At 36.9% G+C, this 21,272-nt stretch overlaps 1 protein-coding gene across 5 annotated transcripts in view; it reads left to right on the top strand.

Moving 5' to 3' along the window:
* PTPRN2 (protein tyrosine phosphatase receptor type N2) overlaps positions 1 to 21,272 on the top strand; it is a 657,474-nt gene that overhangs the window by 137,428 nt on the left and 498,774 nt on the right. The gene's annotated exons all lie outside the window — the stretch shown is intronic.

The following is a 21,272-nucleotide window of genomic DNA, read 5'->3' as shown; positions in this document are numbered from 1 at the left end:
GCTGATTCGATGGAAAATTGCAAGGGGCTGCTCATTTGTGACTGACCCTGCTATCTAACAAGAAGATAGACCTTAGGCATAATTGGGTTGATGCTGATTTGATCGCACACACAGAAAAGCTTAAAGTAAGTCTTAGATCTGGAGAAGCAAGGCAATGCTCCGTCCTTAAATTGCCCTTTTTTGTCATTTGTCACAGGATTTTGCTACACTAGATGACTGCTTACTGAAAATCATATGCCTTGTTCAGTAGATTGAGGAGAAAGTTACTCTTATTAGTGCTTTGTGCAAATATATCTCATATGTTTGAGGAAAGAAGTATTTCCCCAGCATCTTACCCCAAGAAATACCACACACCATTCACCGTGAAACTTAAGTGGAAGCAATAAATCTAGTGAGATTAGATTCCCTGAAAACTTCAGCCACACGTTTTAAGTAGCCTTACATTAAAAGCAGGTAAAATGTTAGATTTGGCTAGTGAAGGTAACATGAGTCTTGAACCGTTTGAGGGGAATTGATATTATGGATTTGTTTCTTTTTTTTTCACTGGAAATCCAGGAATGCATGAGACTGTGAACAGTGAATTTGCTTGCGAAGGAAACGGCGTATATATTTCACTGTGTATCTGTATGTATCTTGGAAGATAGACCTGGATATTCTATGCTACCTCGCATGTATGAAGATGGCCAGGATCATCTAGGGAGTCTGGATGACTTGTGGGGGCAGGGCTGGTTTTATAAAGCAGAGAATGAGTGAGGACTAGGAAATCTGAGGTACGTGTTAATTCGGCACCTCTCCAAGCTAGTCTTCACTGCTCCTGTGGAGCACAGCCAGACAATTAAACTGCCTCCACTCAGCCCCCCAGCCTTGCTTGGATGCCCATGTAGATGTAGAGGATTGTAATTTGCAACTGCCTATACAGGTGAAAATTTCATCCAAACACCCTGCTGCTTAAGGACATAGATTTCATGCTTCCAAAAGGGTTCTTTATTATTTGGGAAGATGACTACTTGTGCTAATAATGGACTTACATAAAGTTAGGTGTGTTTTGCTTAGAGGTCTGATTAGAGATGGGTAGAAACAAAACTTTCCTCTGAACATAAACTGGTGTTTTAAACAGCATCTTATATTGAGGCCTTCTGCATTGCAATGGAAAAGATTTTTTTTTTTAGGCTTATTCTTATAACATCTCAGATGATGCTGCAAATAAGTTTCAACTGTATTTTAGCATAGTTGCAGCATCGCTGTTTGTAAGACTCCCCCCTTTCATAAGGGAGCAAATTTGCATGGCTGAGTTAAGCCCTCTGAAAATAAGGGCTTAAAATGAATAAAGCACCAATGTGCTGTGCCCCTTTAATTGCCATAGTTCTAAGACAGCATAGTTATAACATATAATTAAATTTCATTGTATAAATGGAACATGAGCTGTGGTAGGCACATCTTTCATCTTTTGATGTATAATGACATTCAAAATATTCTCTAGTACTCAGTTGATAAACAACTTGAAGAGTCAGGGTCTACAGAGTAGCTTGTTTGATTTTAAATCTGTAAGATTGGCACGTGGTCTCTTTTGACGATACTGCATTCTGATGTGATCCATTTATCTAATGTCATTAACAGTACATGCTGAATGTACAATTAAGCTTGAAACTGTCAGTGTCAGTGGCTGTTAAAAAAGGGTTGATAAAAATGTGAAGAGGAACCGCTGTTTTGTAATAAGCATCTGTGTTGCTTTTAAGTCAAGAAAAAAAATCAATGAATTTCAATATATTGCTGTCTTCATTGCCAATGTAATTCAATAAATATGTTAATTCACTTTTCTGAACACTGAAGAGTTGACAGCTTTTTGTGTCATTTATTTTTGTGAGTTCTGTTTTTCATGGGTTTTTTTGTTTGTTTGTTTTGTTTTAGTTAGACTTCCAGCTTAAGTGTAGTAAAAAAAAAAAAGCTGTTAAATTGGAGTAGAGAGGAAAATATTCTCTCTCAGTTTTTTAACAACCTAGGGGATTTTTTTCTTTTTTTGATGTCTTTAAATTAGCAAGCCAGCAAAGAATGAATGTGTACTCTTATCATTAACAATTTTTTTTCCTGCTAGAACAAAAAAGGAGCACTTTGAGGTTCAATGAACAACACAATTGTCAATCCCCAGGCAAATTTCAGTGCAGAAGTTTGTTCCTGGCCACATAACTGGTCTTTACCATGAAACGTGATATATAGACTTCATATATTTTAATCCTATTTAAGAATTTGCATGTTCTGTACTTGCATGAATCAAATCTGAATATTTTTTTTTAGAACTCTGACATAATACCATTATTTGGTAGCAAACTATATAAACTGATGGGAGAAACATTTGTATTTATCTCTCTACAGATGTTCCCTTGTTTTGTAATAGCCACACCTCTTTTCTAAAGAAAGTATTAAATATTGCTAAATGCAACCATATAGGTAAGGCATAGAAATCATGCTATAATGTAATATTGTAATAACCTTTGATACTGTGGTTTGTAGAAGAACTAGTAGGTGTGCAAATACTGGAAAGGAGATGCCTGCTTGTGAGTGTGCAGAGCTCCTGTCTGTCTTGCCATCACCTTAGGTGCTGTATTTTGGAAAAGATTAAATGGTGATTGCTGAGTAAGTAGGAAAGAGAGCCTGTGTTAGAAGCACAGGATGCTTTTAGGGCATCTACATGTTAGACTTCTAGCTTATGAAATCTGTTGACAGACAAGTCATTACATTGGACATTTTCTGATTCTTTTCTTTATGCTTTCCTAAATATGAACCAAGAAACTTAAATATATTTATTCTGATAATTACATTATGCACAACAGCAGAGTGGAGAAAGATAGCATTGCTTATGTTTAAGAAGGCAGAGAGTGTGAGGCAGGCAAATTCAAGTCTGAGCAGAGTTAAAAAGGAAGAAATCAGTATAAATTTAACCAAGGTACATCATAACAGTGCCCTGAAAAGGTTTGCTTTGGTTGTCCTGTTTTATTTAAGAAGAAGAACTAACTTTCTAGACAGGAAATGGAGAAATGGCGTCAACTGGATGGAAGTAATGTGCTTGGTTGATATAAGATACTTTTATTTAAATTTTGGAGTACAGAGACTAGGAAAGTAACTGTAAAGTGAACACAGTGTCTTAATAGAATATAACACTGGGGAGTATTGATGAGAGAAGTACTTGGACTGAGGTTTGTAAAAGAATTTCTGGAGATTTGATTTGTAAAAGAGCTCACTTTATATTTTTATTAGTGACTTCAGGACAAATACTAAGATAGTGCTGACAGAGACTTGAGCTATTTTTTTTATTAAAAAAAAACAACTATAGTACTATTACACTGAAAAGAACATACAGCTCTGAGAAGCAGAATGATGTGTCATACGAATCATTCATACAAAGCAAAAGGTCATATAGTCAAGAACTAAAACTTCAACTATCAGAATATTCTCAGTTGGAAATGGCAGAGGAGGAGAAGGGTCTGAATGTCATTTTTGACTGTGGGATAATTGCACCTGCTTACCACAATGTTGCCGTGAAAGTTGATGGACAATTTTAGTATGCATCTATCTAGGACATGGAGGAAGATATAAAGAAGTAGCAGTGTACACAGCCTTAACAAGACATTGCTTGGGGTACTCATATGGATGTTTTCTTTCAAATGTATTGAAGAAGGTTTAGTTGAAACTGGAGGGTATGATAAAAGGCTGCTTATAAGATTAGAGAATGAAGTCTCTCATCAGTGAGGAAACTAGAGGAGAATATCCTATTTACCCTTGCAGATTAAACCTGAGAGATGATACCTGATCGTGCAGCTGATATCTGTATGTATGTTATTGAGAAAAAAATGGCTATTTAAGCTAAAGGCCAGTATTAGCATGAGGATGGATAGGTACTGATGATTAACAGGTAGTCCTGAATCACACTTTAAGGATCCTTCCAAGAATTTGGGCTGTGGAGCTGCTTTCCAGATAGGAACTTTGAAGGAAGAAGGGAGATGGCGAAGTTCGCTGTATTTTTATCAGAGGGAACTGTGTGATGTGCAACACATATTAATGGAAGCTCTTTTTGTTCTTATTCTATACTTGGCTTTAAACTCAGTTGCTACACTGCCTGTTGCACAAAACTGCACTTCTGTTAATGGTGTCAGATACTTGAGATGCATAGGTGTTTCAAAGAAAAAAATCTGGAAAGAATCAATATCTGCTACTGTTTATGCTGTGTTGTTGAAAACAGGTGGCTATATGGGCTACAGAAATGACCAGGACCTGTTGTCCGGCCCTGCATCTGAGCCGCATAGAGCATTTCATGTCCAGTCAACGGCCAGTCAGATATGTGTTGTCTCCTGTAAGTGCATCTTGAAATGTTGTAGCTCATGAACTATTCTTATGGTGAGCGTGGAATAGTTGTTACAAAACTATGCCAAAGACCTTTTAGCACGTTAACAGTGCAGGCCAAATGCCGGTGCTCAGGAGGGTTCTCTGTCATGGTTTAGTTTACCATGGTAGGGCATACTGAGCCTTTGGGAACTCTTGTAGGCTGGGAGAGTGGCTTGTTGAACACAGGAAATACAAATTGTATTATGTGGTTATCTCTGAGGTTAAGCAATAGACCAAATATTAGTCTACTGTAGAATTAAACAAGAAATTTTTTTTTTTTCTGAAAACACTTGATTAGCTGCTACTGAATAATATTGTCTTAGAAATAATAAATTTCTGAAAGGTTTTCACTGTTTGGCTTGATTCCACTTTACCTAACAAAAGAAAATAATCTACTGAACAGTAAGATTTTGTAAGAGGTTGCTAATTGAAGAAGTATAAATTTTAATTTTGGTAAAATACACAGCGAATTTAGGATCCCTGTTTTTAGGCTTAGATTATATTAGGTTTATTTGTTATAAATAATACAAGGTTTAATTCCTTTTTCTGTTTTACCAGTTACCTCAGGATTTATCTTCTTTGTATTCATTTTCAAATAAGCACCTTTGCCCTTCTCCTTTATATCTCCCATGTTTGACAGAAGCTGTTTGTAAGTGTTCATAAGCCAACTTAAAGCTGTCCTTCAGATTCCTTCTTGAAATTCTTCTCCGTGAAGCATACAAAGTATGTTCAGGGAACTGGACTGTATTTAGTATTGCTTGTTATTCTGCCTGGTAATGCCAAGCTCTTCCTTTGTGTATCCATATTTGAGTGGCTTAAATACTCATTTACGAATGTAATCTACTTGAGGGAGAGGTTTTTAACTTTTTGTTTTATTTTATATGTGTATATAATATTAAAATTTTATATATATGAACGTGTAAAATGTAGTTATATGTAAATATAGATATGGATGCATTTTTTGTTGTATGCATTTCATAAATATACTCTGAAGAGTTATTGAGGATGCTAGACGCTGCTATGATATCAATAATTGAAACTACTGGTATAAAAGATGCTGGAAGACTTGTCACTCTTATGGGACATGTTCTTTTCCTCTGGTTCTTGGTGCTATTTAACATATGCCTGCTACCTTCAGGAACAGTACTGTATGCAGATTTTTGACTTTGCTTGTAGTATTATCCATTTGTGACTTCTGCTTTCTTTTGATTTATTTCAATTCTGACTTTAATCACCACATTTTGACATTTGCCCATTCCCTGAAATGGATGCACTGATGGCCATTATTAAATAAGCTTCATGTTAAGCTAAACATGAAGCTCCTATTTTTAGTTGTAATTTTTTTCTGTAACAGATTATAATCTTTTACCATTATTTGAAAGCGGTATGATTATTTGAAGGAATATCCTCATGTTCTGTATTCCACATTCATTTATAGTATCAAATGCTCAGGCCAATGGATCCTTTTAGATCAAGAATAAACACTTGATACATAAGTGTAGTGCATCCAACTGACTTGGCTGTAGCATGTATTTCTCTGAAGTGATTTAAAAATCAACTGTTAGAAACTGACTATGATCAATTTGACTATGAAAAATCACAGAAAGTCAGTTCTAGTTTTCTAAGAATAAAAATAAGACTTCAACATGTATTTGAATACACTTAAATGACTATATTTAAGAACATCCTGCTTAATGCTAGGAAATTAACAGTCATCTTATTCATTTGGAATAGAATTGCCTTCAACCTTTTAGGGAAAGCAAGAGCAAATTACAGCCAAATTTTCATTTCACAAGTCATCTTCATCCAGGATAAGCCAGGGCCCCAAGGTCAATTCTTCAATTTGGTATCCTATTTCCATAATGTTATTCTGCAGTGTACTTTCATTATTACTGGAGCACTACTCGCTTTCCTATTAGTTTTATAAATGGCTATGTTAATGCCTTTTTGCAGACAAAACCACCTTTTGTTAATATCCCAGTGGATTTCTTAAGGATTAAAATATATTTTTAAGCAGCCGTTGGTTCTATTTATATTTTTTCATTGATGATTAGCCCTTGTCACCTACCCAAAAGTGGCATTGTTCAAACAGAGATCGAAGCAGTTTTTAAGATGTTCGAATGATTGACTTGACAGAAAAGAAATAATTAGAAGCTGAACATTCTAAAAATCTTTGTAAAATGTAGTAATAGATAAAGCAATACAACAGTATGGGGAAAAAAGGTGTGGGAGGGGGAAGGGAAATGTATTCTGCCCAGGGAGTGTCCTTTTGTTAAGATGTGGAACTCTGCAGATAAAATAAACCCTGTTTTCTTTGTCTTTAGTGTGCTGTTCGTGGTGAGATAGTACCAGCTCAGCTCAGCTGGGGTACAGGTGTTATTCCTAAAAAGTTGCCAGTTTTGTTTTAGATAATTAGATATTTACTTCCACAGTTGTAATATATCCCTAAATTATGTAAAATCTTAGGCAAAAATGGATGGAAGATGTCTCAGTGTTCAGTAGTGTACATCCTTGCTAGGATTTGTTTGCTGTGCAGCCAAGAAGGTCTCCTCAGACCTAAGGGTACAATGGAAAATACCAGATCTTGGGAGCCATATTGAGGAAATTTGTTTTTCTAGGATTTCTTTTAATATGAATAATTAACGATTTATATATATATATATGAAATATAAAATTATTCAAGAAAGTATGGTGAAAGGAGCTATTGATTGATTACCTTGATTTTCCATAGTCTACATATCTTGTAAACATATAGTATACAACAAAATCCTTTTCACAGTAGCATAGTATTCATTTTGCTCTGAAGCTTAGAATTGCTTCAGAATCTCTTAGTTGGAAGGGACCTGCAATGATCATCTAGTCCAACTGCCTGATCACTTAAGGGCTGACTAAAAGTTAAGGTATGTTGTTAGGGGCATTGTCCATACGCCTCTTAAACACTGACAGGTTTATGGCATTGACATTCTCTCTAGCCAGTGTCTGACCACCTGCTCAATAATGAAATGCTTCCTAATGTCAAGCCAAAACCTCTCCTGGCACAGCTTTGAACTATTCCCACACATCCTATAACTGCATTCAAGGGAGAAATGTTTTGTCACCTCCCTCTCCATGTCTCCTCCTCGAGAATCTTTAAAGAGCAATGAGGCTGCCCCTTAGCCTCCTTTTCTCCAGACTAGACAAGCCCTAAGTCCTTAGCTGCTCCTTACAGGACATGCCTTTCAGCCCTTTCACCAGCTTTGCTGTCCTCCTCTGGATGCATTCAGTGACCCTTCATATCCTTCTTGAACTGTGGGACCCAGAACTGCACGTAGTGCTCAAGGTGAGGCTGCACCAATGATGAATACAGCCAGATAATCACCTCTTTTGACTGGCTGCCTCTGCTGTGTTGGGTCCAATTTAATAGGTTTATGAAGTGGATTTTTGAAGCAAAAGATGCCTTAACAGGAACTTTATCTCCTGACACCAGCTATCCAAATGACTATGTTTAATTTCTGAAATCAGATTGATGAATCATTGATACCTGACCCTGACCTGCTGCAGCTGGAACAAAATGAGTGGGTGTAGTGCCATCAAGACAGAGTGATCCTTTGCCTTAATTCAGCATAGCTCCCTCCTGTGTTTTAACCAGTTCTTTTTAAAGAATTTTTTTAAAAGAGGAACATTTCCCAGTGACCTTTTTTTACATCCTGACATATTTCTAGGTCTTGGAGATGCATGGCCAATTCATTTGTGCTTAAGCACCTCTGATGAAGTTATTTAGGTTGAAATTTTCAACTTTGAATGCTTAAATATGAGTACATAAGACAACTTAATAGTAATTTGCTGAGTATGGATTCCTGTTATGCTAATGGCATCTTGGGATAAGCAGACACTTTAAAAAAAAGAGCAAAGCATTTTGATTGTAATATATGATACTAATTCAGGTTTCCAATGTATGCTGTGCTCTGATCTGAGTGGAGATCAGAGGTCCTTGAAGTGATGGAGACTTGAACTAACATTCCACACTGTAGAGAAGGTGCCAGTTTAGATCCTAAACATATCTGTATAGTCTCAGAAAGGCTTACTAAGACATGTCAAAGAGAATGCTATTGTAGTTAAATTGCTTCTTGACTTCCTCTGTGAGCGTTCAGCTAACTCGAGCACACCTGCTTTTTGGGCTTTCCCCAAGTGCACTATTCCTAATTAGGTGCTGATGTGAGCACCTGCTGTTGGAGTTATGCTCTAGCTTCACCTGACCTCAGTTTAGGCACTCTAGTGAGTGTAAGTTAAGAACACAGTCTCTCCAGAGTCCATGTAGAGAGGCACTTTTGCAGATTGTAATTAATCCTACCTAAAATTTGAAATAGCATCTAAATGTACTCCCCTCTCTTTTTCTCTTGGAGACTTTCCCTATAGTGTTCTTCACTCCTTCTAAAAATCTCCATAGATCTTGTAGCTTCTAGTGTATACATGCCATCTATTAGTTAAGATACTTTATATTAAAAACTGTCAAAGAAAGGAAAGCAATTTAGTACGGTTTCCAAATTAATGACAGTCTGCTTGCACATTGGTTGCTTTCTGTTGGCATCTGGGTCCTAGTACAGACTGCCATTCTTAATCATATTTTAATTTTCAAATAAATTGCTTTCATTATCCTTTCATTTACAATACCATGTGTGCATTACTGCTCATTAATGTTTGTCATCTACTTTGCTGAGACTGGGTTTTTAAATAGCCATGGTTGCAATGCAGTAATTAAAGATGATCCATGTTGGTTTTGTAGAAATTATTCTGAAGCCTTACAGGGGAAAAAAAAAAGAAACCCAAAAGAAACCCTGACTGCTGTTGAAATCAATTCCTTAAATGTATGGAAGTAGCTTAGCATAAGGCTTTGCCTGTAAGTAAAAGGAGACACTTCTAATGGTTCTACAAGAATGATGCCTGATGATGGATATGTATGAAAACTGTATTTCCCTGTAATTACTAACAGGCCTGTTGATTTTGAGTATAAGATTTTATACTTAACACAATGTAATATTTTTTCATGCCACTTTGCAAAATTTTTATTCCAATGTCTCTTTAGCAGTGTTGGTTTCTATTTGGCCAATTCCTTCCTCCTTTTTTCCACTCCAGATACCAAAAGAACAAAGGAACTGAACAACGTGACACTGATTTTAAAATTACAGTTTTGGAATAGAATCCCTGTGGGACAGTCAGAACAGTAGCAGTAACTTCTGCCCTGATTTTGGCCTAGATATCTTCCATAGATTATACATCATAATGTGGAAATGCTTCATGTATCTGCACTTGCAATTAGTATTTGCTTGCCTATGACACAGCCTGTAGGACTGAGTCTATGCATACATAAAATTGTGGCTCTCCATATGTGTGCTAATCTGATATATTTATTCCTTTGCTCCTTTAGTGTGTGTGCTCAGCTTTTAAAATCTGGCCCTTAGGGATCATGATGTGAATGTTCAAAAGTAATGTCACTACTGATATGGCACAGGAGTTAAGGCACAATTAATTATACATTATTCAAAGAGAAATTTAAATGGATTTTTGTGGTATGATACTCTTTATGAACTGCCAGAGAATTAGCTTTTTTCTTGTACTAATATTTTAAGAAACAATTTCAAGTGATGGCTACATCCTAACATAACAGTGCTTAGCACCAGCAGTTGGAGCATACTCTTCTTGATGGGACTTGAAACTTGAGTCTTGCAGTCACCTGCAGTGCTCCTGTTCCGCAATATGGCCTGTGGTTATGGCTGAAGAGGCCTCTCATTTCTGGCAGGCTGCATTTGCTCCTGAGATGAAAGGGTGAAATATGTTCTTCTTTCAGTCGATTCCATCATTTTCTCTTAATGATCCTTGTCACCTCTCCATGGCTAAGATCTTAACACTCTCTCTGGCTCAGAGCAAAAAGCAAAAGTCTTAAGAACCAGAATTACTGATGTTCCCAGGATTGCTTTCTGCAGTTTATATATCTTACTGAAAGTGTAGTGAAAGGAAAATATTTGGAAATAAAAATCTTTGGTGTTGTCACACTATTTAAAATAATGCTTCATAAATTATTCAAATAGTAGTAATTGCAAATAGATTCAATTAATGATAAATCAATAGATTCAAGTTAGTAATAGATTTATAAACTTATTTGAGTGATAGAAGAAAACTCAACACCTCTGTATTTGAACCTTCTTTTACCTTATTACTGTACTGAAGCAAGTTGAAATAGCTGTAACACCTCCTCTTAGTGTTCATTAGCTGAAAAGCCGGGCTGGGTGAAAACTGATAGCAGCACCTCAGCTAAGGTCGAATACACAGATCTCTTTAGTTTATTCTTTTATTATGGCTAATCTATTTATCAAAGCCTTATGGCTTTATTCATATCAAGGAATGTATCTTTTCAATTTAATGATTTGGGGTTTAGTTTTGCCAAATCATCTTCAGCATGAGTCCCTCTCTGGAGGAAATCTGTGGCAGTATACCTGTCCAATCTCATATGCAAGGTTTGGTGAGCTGAATCTGATTTAAAAACACTTTTCCCTAAAACTCAGGCAATTTAGTATGACAAGAAACATTGCCTTTGTTATTAGAAATATTACTTTCCCTTATTTGAATTTTTTCTATTCTTATTAATGGTGAAAAGTGGGTGGAGATGAGTAGGGGGAGAAATTGATAACCCTGCTCTAGGTAATCTAAATATATACTGTCTAGGTAAAACTGCAAGTTTACTAGTGAGAGTGTGGTGAGTTTTGGGAATGTAATTTCAGGTGTTGTTTTTCACTCGAAGAAGGCTGACAATTATGCCTTTATGAAATGAATTCATTAATCCCATTCCAAACGTAAAACAGCCTGTAGCCATATCACTGTATCATGATCACATAAAATACTTCAACCTAAGCACAATCAGTACCCTGAAATCACATCTGCATAGAAATCTTTGGTGACAAAGAAAGGTGTATTCCTGCTTCAGTAGATGATCTTCATCCTGTGGGTTCCATATGACAGCTAAGCTTTAAAATTTCCTGAAGGGCATGATATGATACTTGAAGCATTTTGCAGTGACATTTTTTTATTTTACTTTTTTTTTTAGGTTTTTTCTAAAGTTGTGGAAAAGTGAGGCCGCCGTGGAGCACTGAGGCTACAGTAGAGACAATTGTTTAAGCAAGGCATTATTTTTAAGCATGAAAATATTCCCAGTAGCATCTGGGAAAGTTGCAGTGAATGTAAATATAGGCAAGCCTTAACAGTAACTGCGGAAAGAGACTGGGTATCAGAATGTCCTTCAGAAGTGCTTGCAACCTCAAATGCCTGTAAATATTTGCTTTAAATCCATACCTGAACTTTTTGTGAAAGGGAGAAGTCTGTGAGTGTAAATTTGGTTCAGGGTATTCTTTCCCTTTTCTGGGCATGTGTAAAGATATTGAAGACAAAACTTTGAGGAGGAGTCAGATCTCTCTGGATAAGGGGACTGGGGGATGGTTAGTCATTCTTTGGGGTGGACAAAGGTAAACATTTATTTGCTAATCTGGGCAGTATATCATTAGGTTTTCTGATACAGTGAATGTGTCTAAACATATTCTTGTACTTATTTACCAATTTTTCCTGTGGTGGGTACTGATATAATTCTGCATATGCTGATTATATCATGCAAATACGATTACAGTTACAATTCATCATGATTATGGATGGCTCCAGATTTAAATTTTAGTAACCAGATATTCTTGAAAAGGTGATTATACTAGAAAATCATAATGGGAAGAGGTGCAATAAGGCTTTGTTGTTCCTATTCCAGTACACAAAGAGTATCAATATTTGAACTGATAATCAGAATCTTTGCAGAGATAAAGACAGGAGAGAAGTAGTAATACTGTTAAAGAAATGTAATGTCAGTTTTGAATAGATTGTCTTATTCTGGTCATGGTTATCAAGGTTTGAGGAATATCCCACCTACTGTGAGAAGACATCCCTCAAAGCACTGAAGCTGCTGCAATAGCTTTAGAATAAGTAGCAAACGCTTGCTTTTCGGTAATGTAATAGGGATCTACACAACCCTTGTCTTTCTGTATAAAGAGGTATCAGTAATATCAGGGAATTGCTGAGGACCTGCCAACAATGTTAAAAAAGATAATCTTGTGTATGTAGATATATTTTTCTATTTGTTTTGTGGTGTTTAAATAAGCTGAGCAGAAAATGATAGATGGGGGGGTTGGGGTTGGGGTTGTTTGGTTTTTTTTTTTGAGTAACAGTCACTGTCCAGATAAGGTGAGGGCTAAAAGATTTCTCTTCTTCATACCACATAATATGCCATTTTCATTTTGCGCTGCTTATAACCCTGAGTGTCACAGCTTTCTATTCTAGTCTGAATAGTCAATGAAACATTATGAAGCCGATAAGAAAAGCTGGTCCCTGTTACTTGGCAACGGCTGTTAAGCAGAGCTGAGTGCTGTTGATTGAGGAGATTAGCTGCCATAGATAAACCTCCTCTTTTTGCTGCCCTGCTGCTTATCTTTCCACCCATAACAAGTTGCACCAAATATGACAGCAGTCAGTGGTTTAGGCAGAATATGAACTTTGCATCAAATGAAGTTTGTGCAAAAGATTTAGGGTGCTGCCTTTAAAATCTTGAATTTATTAAAATTTGCAGGTTGTTTTCTGGACTGTCCATTCTTGGCTTCAGGGTGAATGTTTTTATTATCAAGGGTGATGCTCCACATGCAAGAGAAATGAGATGTCCTGTTCCTACATTGTCCGTTCATAAACACTAAAAGTAGCAGCAAGTATTTTTAACAGTTGAATCTGGTTCCTGTTCTTACCGACACTGAAGAAATAAATGAAATACACTGTAAAATTATTGCAGCTGCTAGGTATGCAGAAGTTGGATTGAAAGATAAAAATTAATTATTTTGGTTCATGCCTTTGTAGATTAAACAAAAATGTCTGGATGTTATATGTGTTTATATCTGTATGTGGCTTGGAAATCTTCCTAGTTTTGCTATATCCAAACTTCATTACAGAAACAATTTACTGACTGGAAAATTAGAGCTGAAATATGGCTAGGAATAGAAGCTGGTGGCTTTTTCCTTCCTCAACATTCACATTTCTTTTTCCTCTCACATTTTTAAAATGGTGGGTGTCCTTTTTGCTTTTATTAAGTGCTGCTTCTGCTTTTGCCTTTGAAGAGGTTTTCTGTGATGTCTGTGCCACCATGCTGGAGCTGCTGCCTCTTTGCAAGCTTTTCTATTGGCCTGAACAGAAGCGTAGGCTGGGCTGGTTGAATAAAGGGAGAATGGCAAAGCACTGGAAGAAGAGTAAAACTCTGAGGTGATATGCTTCAGAAAAGTAGTCTTCATGGAGAGATCTGGGTGAATAATTATCCATCTCATAAGTGACATAAATTCAGTGATATTATTTAAATGTGTGTTGCTGTTTTCAGTAACCCAGCAGAAACTTCAGAAAAATTGATTTTGGTTAGAGGCATTTTCCTTCCGTTGGGATTGCAGTTCTTTTTGTTAGCTCTATCAAAACATACTAAAAAGTCATGGTTTCTGCCTGGAAGAGCATTAATCTGGAGTATAAGAAGAGACAACAAACAGATATACTGTTTTCTTTGTAGTTTTGTTATCCTAAGCAAGAGTCTGGCACTTCATAAGCAATATAGTATGAGGGAGAAATTTAGAAAGGTATGGTATGGCACTCATTAATAAAATTTTATTTCAATGGCTTATTTTGCTGATCCTGTAGTTTGATCTTGTAAGTTTTTTTATTTTGCATCTTTGAACTGTTATTTCTTCCTTTTCTAGCATGAATAATTTCTCCAAAATTGTTCTTATTTATTCTGTCTTATTTTAAGAAATATATAGGCCGAGTATCTAACTTCTGTACTTAGCCATTCAAATTGCTGGAGGATCTAAGTCTGTGAGCAGTTAAATTCAGTCCCAGCCCTCCAGTTGAATAATGTCTTTTAATTTTATACAGTATTTTAAAAAACACATTATAATTTATAAGTATGTTCAAATATTAAATATTTTATCTGAGCTGTATGTATTCTGTAAATAGAAAAGGAAGCAATTTGGGGTTGCACATTTTACATGCATTGGGGGGGGGTGTCTCTGCACCCATTGCAAAAGCAGAAAAATCTTGCTTTTCAGACCCATTCTTATAATAATTTCAGACATTGCAAGACTTAAAAGTTATGAACTGTAGCACCCAAAACTGAAGAGAATTAAATACTTCTGAAACAGCCCCCAGAATTGTTCCAGATTTCTGTTCTCATATCATTTCATCTGTCTGTGGGCTTACTTATAACAAAAAAAGATCGTCCTCTATTCTGAAAACTTCTGTGCTGGAAAAGGCATTTCACTGTAGGGCATTTTCCAGCCTGCAAATAATCTCTTTTGCTTCTTTCAATGTCCTTTCCGAAATTTAGCATTCATTTTAAAATTCAGACACCAAAACTCTGTATTCCCATGCTGACCTCATCGGTGCTGCATACTGATTCGGAGAAAACTCCAGGAACAAACTCGCCAACAGAGTTTCAAGTTGACAAGCAGGTATTCTTTATTGCGGCGCCGGGAGACACGGAGGAGAGCTCCTCCTAACGTGTGTCCCCGAATTGCTATACAGGTCATCTTTATATGGTTACTGAGCATATTACATCATTTTCCAAAAGGTTTCCGGCATGCATACAAAAATGTGGTGGTCTTTAAAGGTCGTTTACTTTTCCCAACAAGCTTAATTAACATTACAGACATAGCAATCATCCTGGCCTTCTACTTATCAGTTAAACTGCTCTCATCCTGGACATCTGCTAGTCCGGGATACTCCCCATCCCAGGTCCTGTCCTTCTATTCTGCTTTTCTCACACCTTTTGTACTGAGGCCCTGAGGGCCTGAAACTATGTCAGCTACCTCCAAGCACCGCAGTTATTTTCCATTGCAAAGCCATCAAAGTTAACATTACTTAGAACTGATTACATTTTGTACTTTTGTGCCTCCTTGTCTCAATACTGAATGATGTCACCTCCTTATTCCAATTTATAGCGGTCCTGTTCCTATGTCCACAAACCTTGTTAGTGCTTTTTCCCTGGTATTGTCTCAGACTGAAAGCTGGGGTCAGAATCAAGCAAGGAGGACTGTAATCTCTCATGCCCTTCACCTGTTGCCGTTAACAAAGCTACAGGCTGTGCTCAGTCTGTTACACGGTAGGAAACAGCTGTGTCCAGGCCTCTAATTCACTGTGATAGAAGTAACTTTTCTGGAAGCAGCTTCTGATAGGTAGTCCTAGGTATGTAACATCACATTTAGCTATTTTGAAACACAATTTGCTTGAAAACTGTCAGATTTTTCACCGTCTCCAGACTGTTCAGCAGAAACTATTAGCATTCCTCTGTCAGAGTTTGAGGTGAGGTTCTCTGCTGTTACAGTGCCCATGCGTAAGCTGCCAGAGGCAGCTTGGTGTGCCATGGATTCCACAGGCACACTGATACTTCATACTCAGGCAAGGTGCTGAGATTTCTGAAATAGGTCCAAACAGTTTTAATAAGTCCACAGGGTGCAGCATTCTATGAATTTAGCCTAGTTTATAAAGGTTTTCCCTCCCTTTCATAAAGGAATGCATTTAAAATTTCTGCTGATGTGTTAAGGTTGGCATAACGTAATTTTCCATAATTTTTTTAATAATTTGCAGTGAGGGAACAAGTTGGAACTTTATTACTATAATTTCGTGCATGCCTGAAGTCAGTTCCATTTAGGAATAAATTCAGTAGCTCAGATTAGAAAGGTAATCTGCTGCCTCAATAAATATTGTCCTGCAAAGATCTAGAAAGCTTCAAGTCTGGCAAAGGTCAGAAATAAACCAAGCTTGCTCTGAGTATTAGATACTGCATCTGATGAATATGAATGGAATGGTCATTAGTCATGTTTTCACAAGAACACTGTCTCCTGCAAACCTTTAATAACTAACTCTTAAAATACAGGCTCTTGACACCTAGACAGTACAAGTTAAAACTTTCACTATTTTGTTTTTAATACAAAATGAAAATTAATGCAGAAATCCATTTTTCTGAACATGTTCCCTTGCAGTTATTTTTGCCTTGGGAATACAGATGCAGGAACTTCTCCAGTCTGATCATACAGTGAAGGCATTGCCAGCACGAAAGTGGTTCTTGGCACCAACCGAAAATGTAATGGGGATCCTTGAAGTGACTGAAGTACATCTCAGTGATACTTGGAAAATTAGTGTGCATAAATAAGCATTAGTATATTTGCATCTCATTGCTTCCATAAATAAATTCTTAGTCCCTCCAGTAACCTCTGTTCATGAATGCATATTAAGTAAAAAAAAAAAGAATTGTTCATGTTTCATCATTCCTCCTTGCTCCAGCTTAAACAGTGCGAGCAATAGGAGCTCCATTACTCTTCCAGGAGGGAGTTGAGCAGCTTCAGAATAGTTTCTCCCTGCTTGAAACTTGTTCTGATTCAGTGTTCATTTTTGTCTTTTCACTCCATTTCTCCCAGTAATGTCATAAATAATTAATCAACCAGGTTGCCTAAACTTTCAGTCTTTCCCATGAAGAATCAGATCATTCAATGCTTAAGGATCTACATGGCTACTTCCTTTATTTCCTTTCTCTCTTAACTTCTCTTGTTTATTTGTATCTTTCAGTAGTGATGTGGTCAGAACTTGGTGCTGTATTCTGTCTTTTTTTTGGGGGGGGGGGGGGGGGGGGGACTGGGGATGGACAATATAAATCTTTTTCTAGATGAGTGGTACATGGCCCAGATTTCTGATTAATGAGATAGCAATGTGAAATATAAACTTACATGTTCATCTTGTAGTCCAGTGCCTCAATATACTGAAGAAAAAGAGATAACTTTATTGTAAGCCTACTAATACTTGACTTATACTTGAATATAAAGTATTTTTCTTCCCGGAGGAGGATTTATATCTTTAATTCTTTCTACCCTTTTCTCTTTAGTATTGAGTAAAAAAAGGAGTTGGTGCTCAGATGACTTGGAGTGCAAGCTCTTTTTTCTTGGAGACATCATAGCTAATATTGAATATGTAGTTTTCCTTATAAAATTCATATTAATATATTACAATTAGAGCTTTTTGGTGTTTTATTTGGTGGGGGGGGGGGTGGCATTGTGGTTTTCTTGTTTGTTTTTTTTTCCCTCAGAGGTTTTCTTAAGTCTGGATTGGTCTCTGTCATCAAAATGAGAGGCAGTTGGTTTCTGTAGCGGTCATCTGGATGTGGAAGATGTTGATTCATCTGCTTTATCTTTTCTTGTCACTGCTTTGTTATCTTTTCTTTTCCTCATCACTGAGCCAGAAATGTAGCTTTCATTCCACATAGTTACCTGGGTGTGGAAAAATCAATTTGGTTCTCTAAGAAGTACCAAGTTATGCAAGTGTTATTCAACTTGAACATTAGCTCTAGCAGCAAAAATTTGTTTGCTTTCATTTGATCTCTACTTTTCCTAAACTCCCTTCTGCCCTTTCCTCCAAGGCATGGCCATTATTTCTTTGGTTGGGAGGCCCATGTATGGCCTATTAAGACTGACATTCATTTCTCTGTTCTGAATTGCAGAAAGTAGGCATTGAAATCTGAACTTCTCATTCTATTAGCTGAATAACTTAGGGGCTTTTTGGAAGCGGGCAGCACTTCTTTTCATGGAGAGCCTTCTCTGCCCTTGCTTTGTTAAATTGCAGCTAGCTTTTTCATGGTGCTGGAGAGAGAACAGGATTTTTTTAGTTACTTTCTGTACAATTTACGTATTTCTGCTGTAACTTTAAAAATCCTCTTGAGTGAATTTATTCATAATATTTTGGGATTGTACAATCCACCACTCAAATTAGCAGGTTAGCATGGAAATAGCTCCTGAAAATCATTCCCTTTTGTTGAAGGTTATCTTTTCTTTTTTTTTTTTTTTCTTTTTTTGATGAAAGTTGAAGAGAGTCCTCCAGAACTTGCTGTCAGAATTACCCCTTGAGACAAGGGGACTGTAGACCCCAGAGGAGCTGTTTGCTCGCAGAGTGCCTTGGGATGATTTTGGAGATTTGCAAATCCCAGCCCTATCACAGTGTTTGCACAGCAGCTAACTGATGCTGCTGCTAATGTGAACCTTTATCTTCTAATATGAGCACTTGCATAATCACCAATGTGCTATCCGGCTCTTTCAATGAGCAGAAATGTTCTGAGGTTTCAGGTTTTGAGGGAATTCTGTTTAAAAGTAGACCAGCCATCCACTTTTTTCCTTAAATAACTATGTCCAAAGAGGTGAGGAAAGGCATATAAATCTCGCTAGAGTCCTTTCATAGAACTGCTAGGTGGTCTGGCTTTCAGTAGAATTTACAGTTAACTTTGCCTTCCAGACAGCAGTTTATTTAATAGCTGAGGAAGGCTATTTATTTACTGATATGTTAGTAAGAGAATCCACTGCATGGTATTTTCTTGTTGAGTAGAAAAAATAATTCATGTTTAGAACATCTTACATAAATCTATAAAAACTATGCCTTGTGTTTTGCTTACAGTTCAGGATTAGATGATTTTAAGGTCCTTTCCAACCCTAACCATTCTATGATTCTGTGATTTACTTATCATTGCATGATGTTTTGTGCCTTGCACACTAGCAAAAGCAGAATACCTCCACATACTCTTTTTAAAACAATCTGTATGCACTTTGCTTACTTGTCTAATAATGCATTCATTCTAGAAACAAATATCCTAGCTTATTTTAATTTTTATTGTGTTTCTTAATTTGAAATAACTGCCTTAAAAACTTCCATATGCCTATCAGCCATTAGGACAGGGAAGGGTGGCTTGGACTGAGGTGGCTGTAACTGTGTAGCTATGTATTCCAGATGAAGTCAAACGGATGTGGAAGCAATAAATTTAGGTGGTGAACAGTGTACGCTCCAGGACTGATCCCTGAGCATGGAACTCTCCACTAGATGCCACTGTTACTGCTCTGCAAGGGAACTAACCAAGGACTACTGAGGCTGCCCAGAGATAAGAAAAAGAAAATGGTAAAAAGCTTTTAAAAGTTTAACATGGGGAGATTGCCTCCTAGGAAGGCTGCATTCTCTGTGGAGCGCTGCAGGTTTGTGATGCATTTAACCGTGATTGCAAGCAGCAGCTTTTCTGACGAACTGCTGCAATGAGACTTGTAAGGATTTGCTGTTTGAAAGCATTAGAGCAGTATTTTCAAAACATTGCATGAGAAATGACACTGTAGAAACCACTGTTGCTCTATCTTTATGCTCTCTACCTCACTTGTAAAGAGAATTTAAAAGTAGAGGTATAAATTATGGACAAATCCATATAAATGGAATAATAAAAATATACTGTTTGCTAAAGAGCTTACTTGTAAATGTTGAATGTGGTTCTGTGGATGATACCTTCTGAAATAACTTTCCAAGTGTGCAATTTCATGTCATCTAAAAGAAATGGTAACTTTTCTTGTTTTTAATAAGAATTTTGAAAACAAACAGTATACTAGAAATAGCAGGGAGAGGAGAGTAAAATACTTTAACAATCTCCTTAACATCCATGACCTGAAGTACTGTATCATGAGACTTTTAGGATGCAAATATTATGCTTCCCATTAAAAAATGATTTAATTTTTTCAGTAGGCAACTCAGTATCTAACTGTGGGTTATAAGACATCAAGCACTGGCCTTTTCATGAGTCTTGGACTACTCTTGGACCTTGTAGCACCTTAGGCCAATACCTGGGGTGAAGAGTGTGGAGTAATGTCCAGATTTAATGAGAAGAATACTTAAAAAAGGTTAAGTTCCTGAAGAATGGTGCCCACTGAAAACTCTGCAGAAACAATAGTTGAAGTTCTCTGATAACTGCAAGAGCACAAATGATCTAGCAGCAGATGCCGTTTGACACATGGCTGGGTCTCTGGACTTGTGCATGATACCTGCTATTTGGGGCAAAACTTGTGTTTTATGCAAAGCTCTATTATTTTTTAACAATTGTTGGGTAATTAGGGTAAGGAAGCTGAAGCATTGGTCAACCCATGTATGTGAATACTGTCATTGGAGAGTCTTTTCCTTTCTGGCTGCTACAGGAAGTTTGAAGGGCAGAATTTGGTGCTTTAGAGCATCTACTTGAAGGCTCCTTCGCAAAGGTCACTTGTCAGCGCCATGCAAAAATTTCTCTGCATGTAGATCTAAATAATTAATTACTGCAGAATTTAAATTCTTCTATTTTACATTTGTCAAACTTTCATCAGCCTGCAGACAAACTCCAGTGTCTCCATCCGTCCTCATAGCTTTCTTCAGTAGCAAAATATGCTCAACAAGAACTTGTTCTTTCTTTGCTTGTATTGGTCAAAACTGTGCCAAGTCTTGTATACATCTTAGTATCAATTGCCAGATTAGCCATACTTAGTGGTTCCAAGATGGGATATGTTTCTCTGGTCAAGGACAGCTTGTTATACACTGGGGTTTTTTTGTTTGTTTGTTGTTGGTTTGTTAGTGTTTCTTTTTTTTTGTAGGAAACACTACTTAAGAAGACTTGTTTGAATCAGCTGCCTGCAAATAGTTTTGCTTCAAGGTGAAGTTGGTCACTCAGTGCAAGTTTCCAAAGATTTTTAGTGCCTATTAAGCACATGATGCCTGTCTGCCTTACCAAGTGAACATGCTGGTGCAATCGACTTTTTCAAAACTGTTTAAAACTATAGCTTTTGTGCCCTCCTTTTACATAATACAGAACCTTGAGTCAGTCATAAATGTAATGTGGTGCTTCCTTCCTCAGGTAATAGAGGACATAAATATCTTCTAATTCATGGCAAATGGGCAATAATAATAAAGATGGGAATTTTCCATCTGTTATATTTGCTTCTAAACCTCTCTCAAAAATCACTCTTTCAGAACTTGTGTTTTGACTTGTCCAT

The sequence above is a fragment of the Pezoporus occidentalis genome, unplaced genomic scaffold (assembly GCF_034315485.1).
Source record: "Pezoporus occidentalis ecotype Australia unplaced genomic scaffold, CSIRO_AGI_Poc_V1 ctg23, whole genome shotgun sequence".
NCBI classification, from domain to species: Eukaryota; Metazoa; Chordata; class Aves; order Psittaciformes; family Psittacidae; genus Pezoporus; species Pezoporus occidentalis.
Note: the sequence above shows the minus strand (reverse complement) of the source record. Positions and strands in the feature narration are given on the sequence as shown.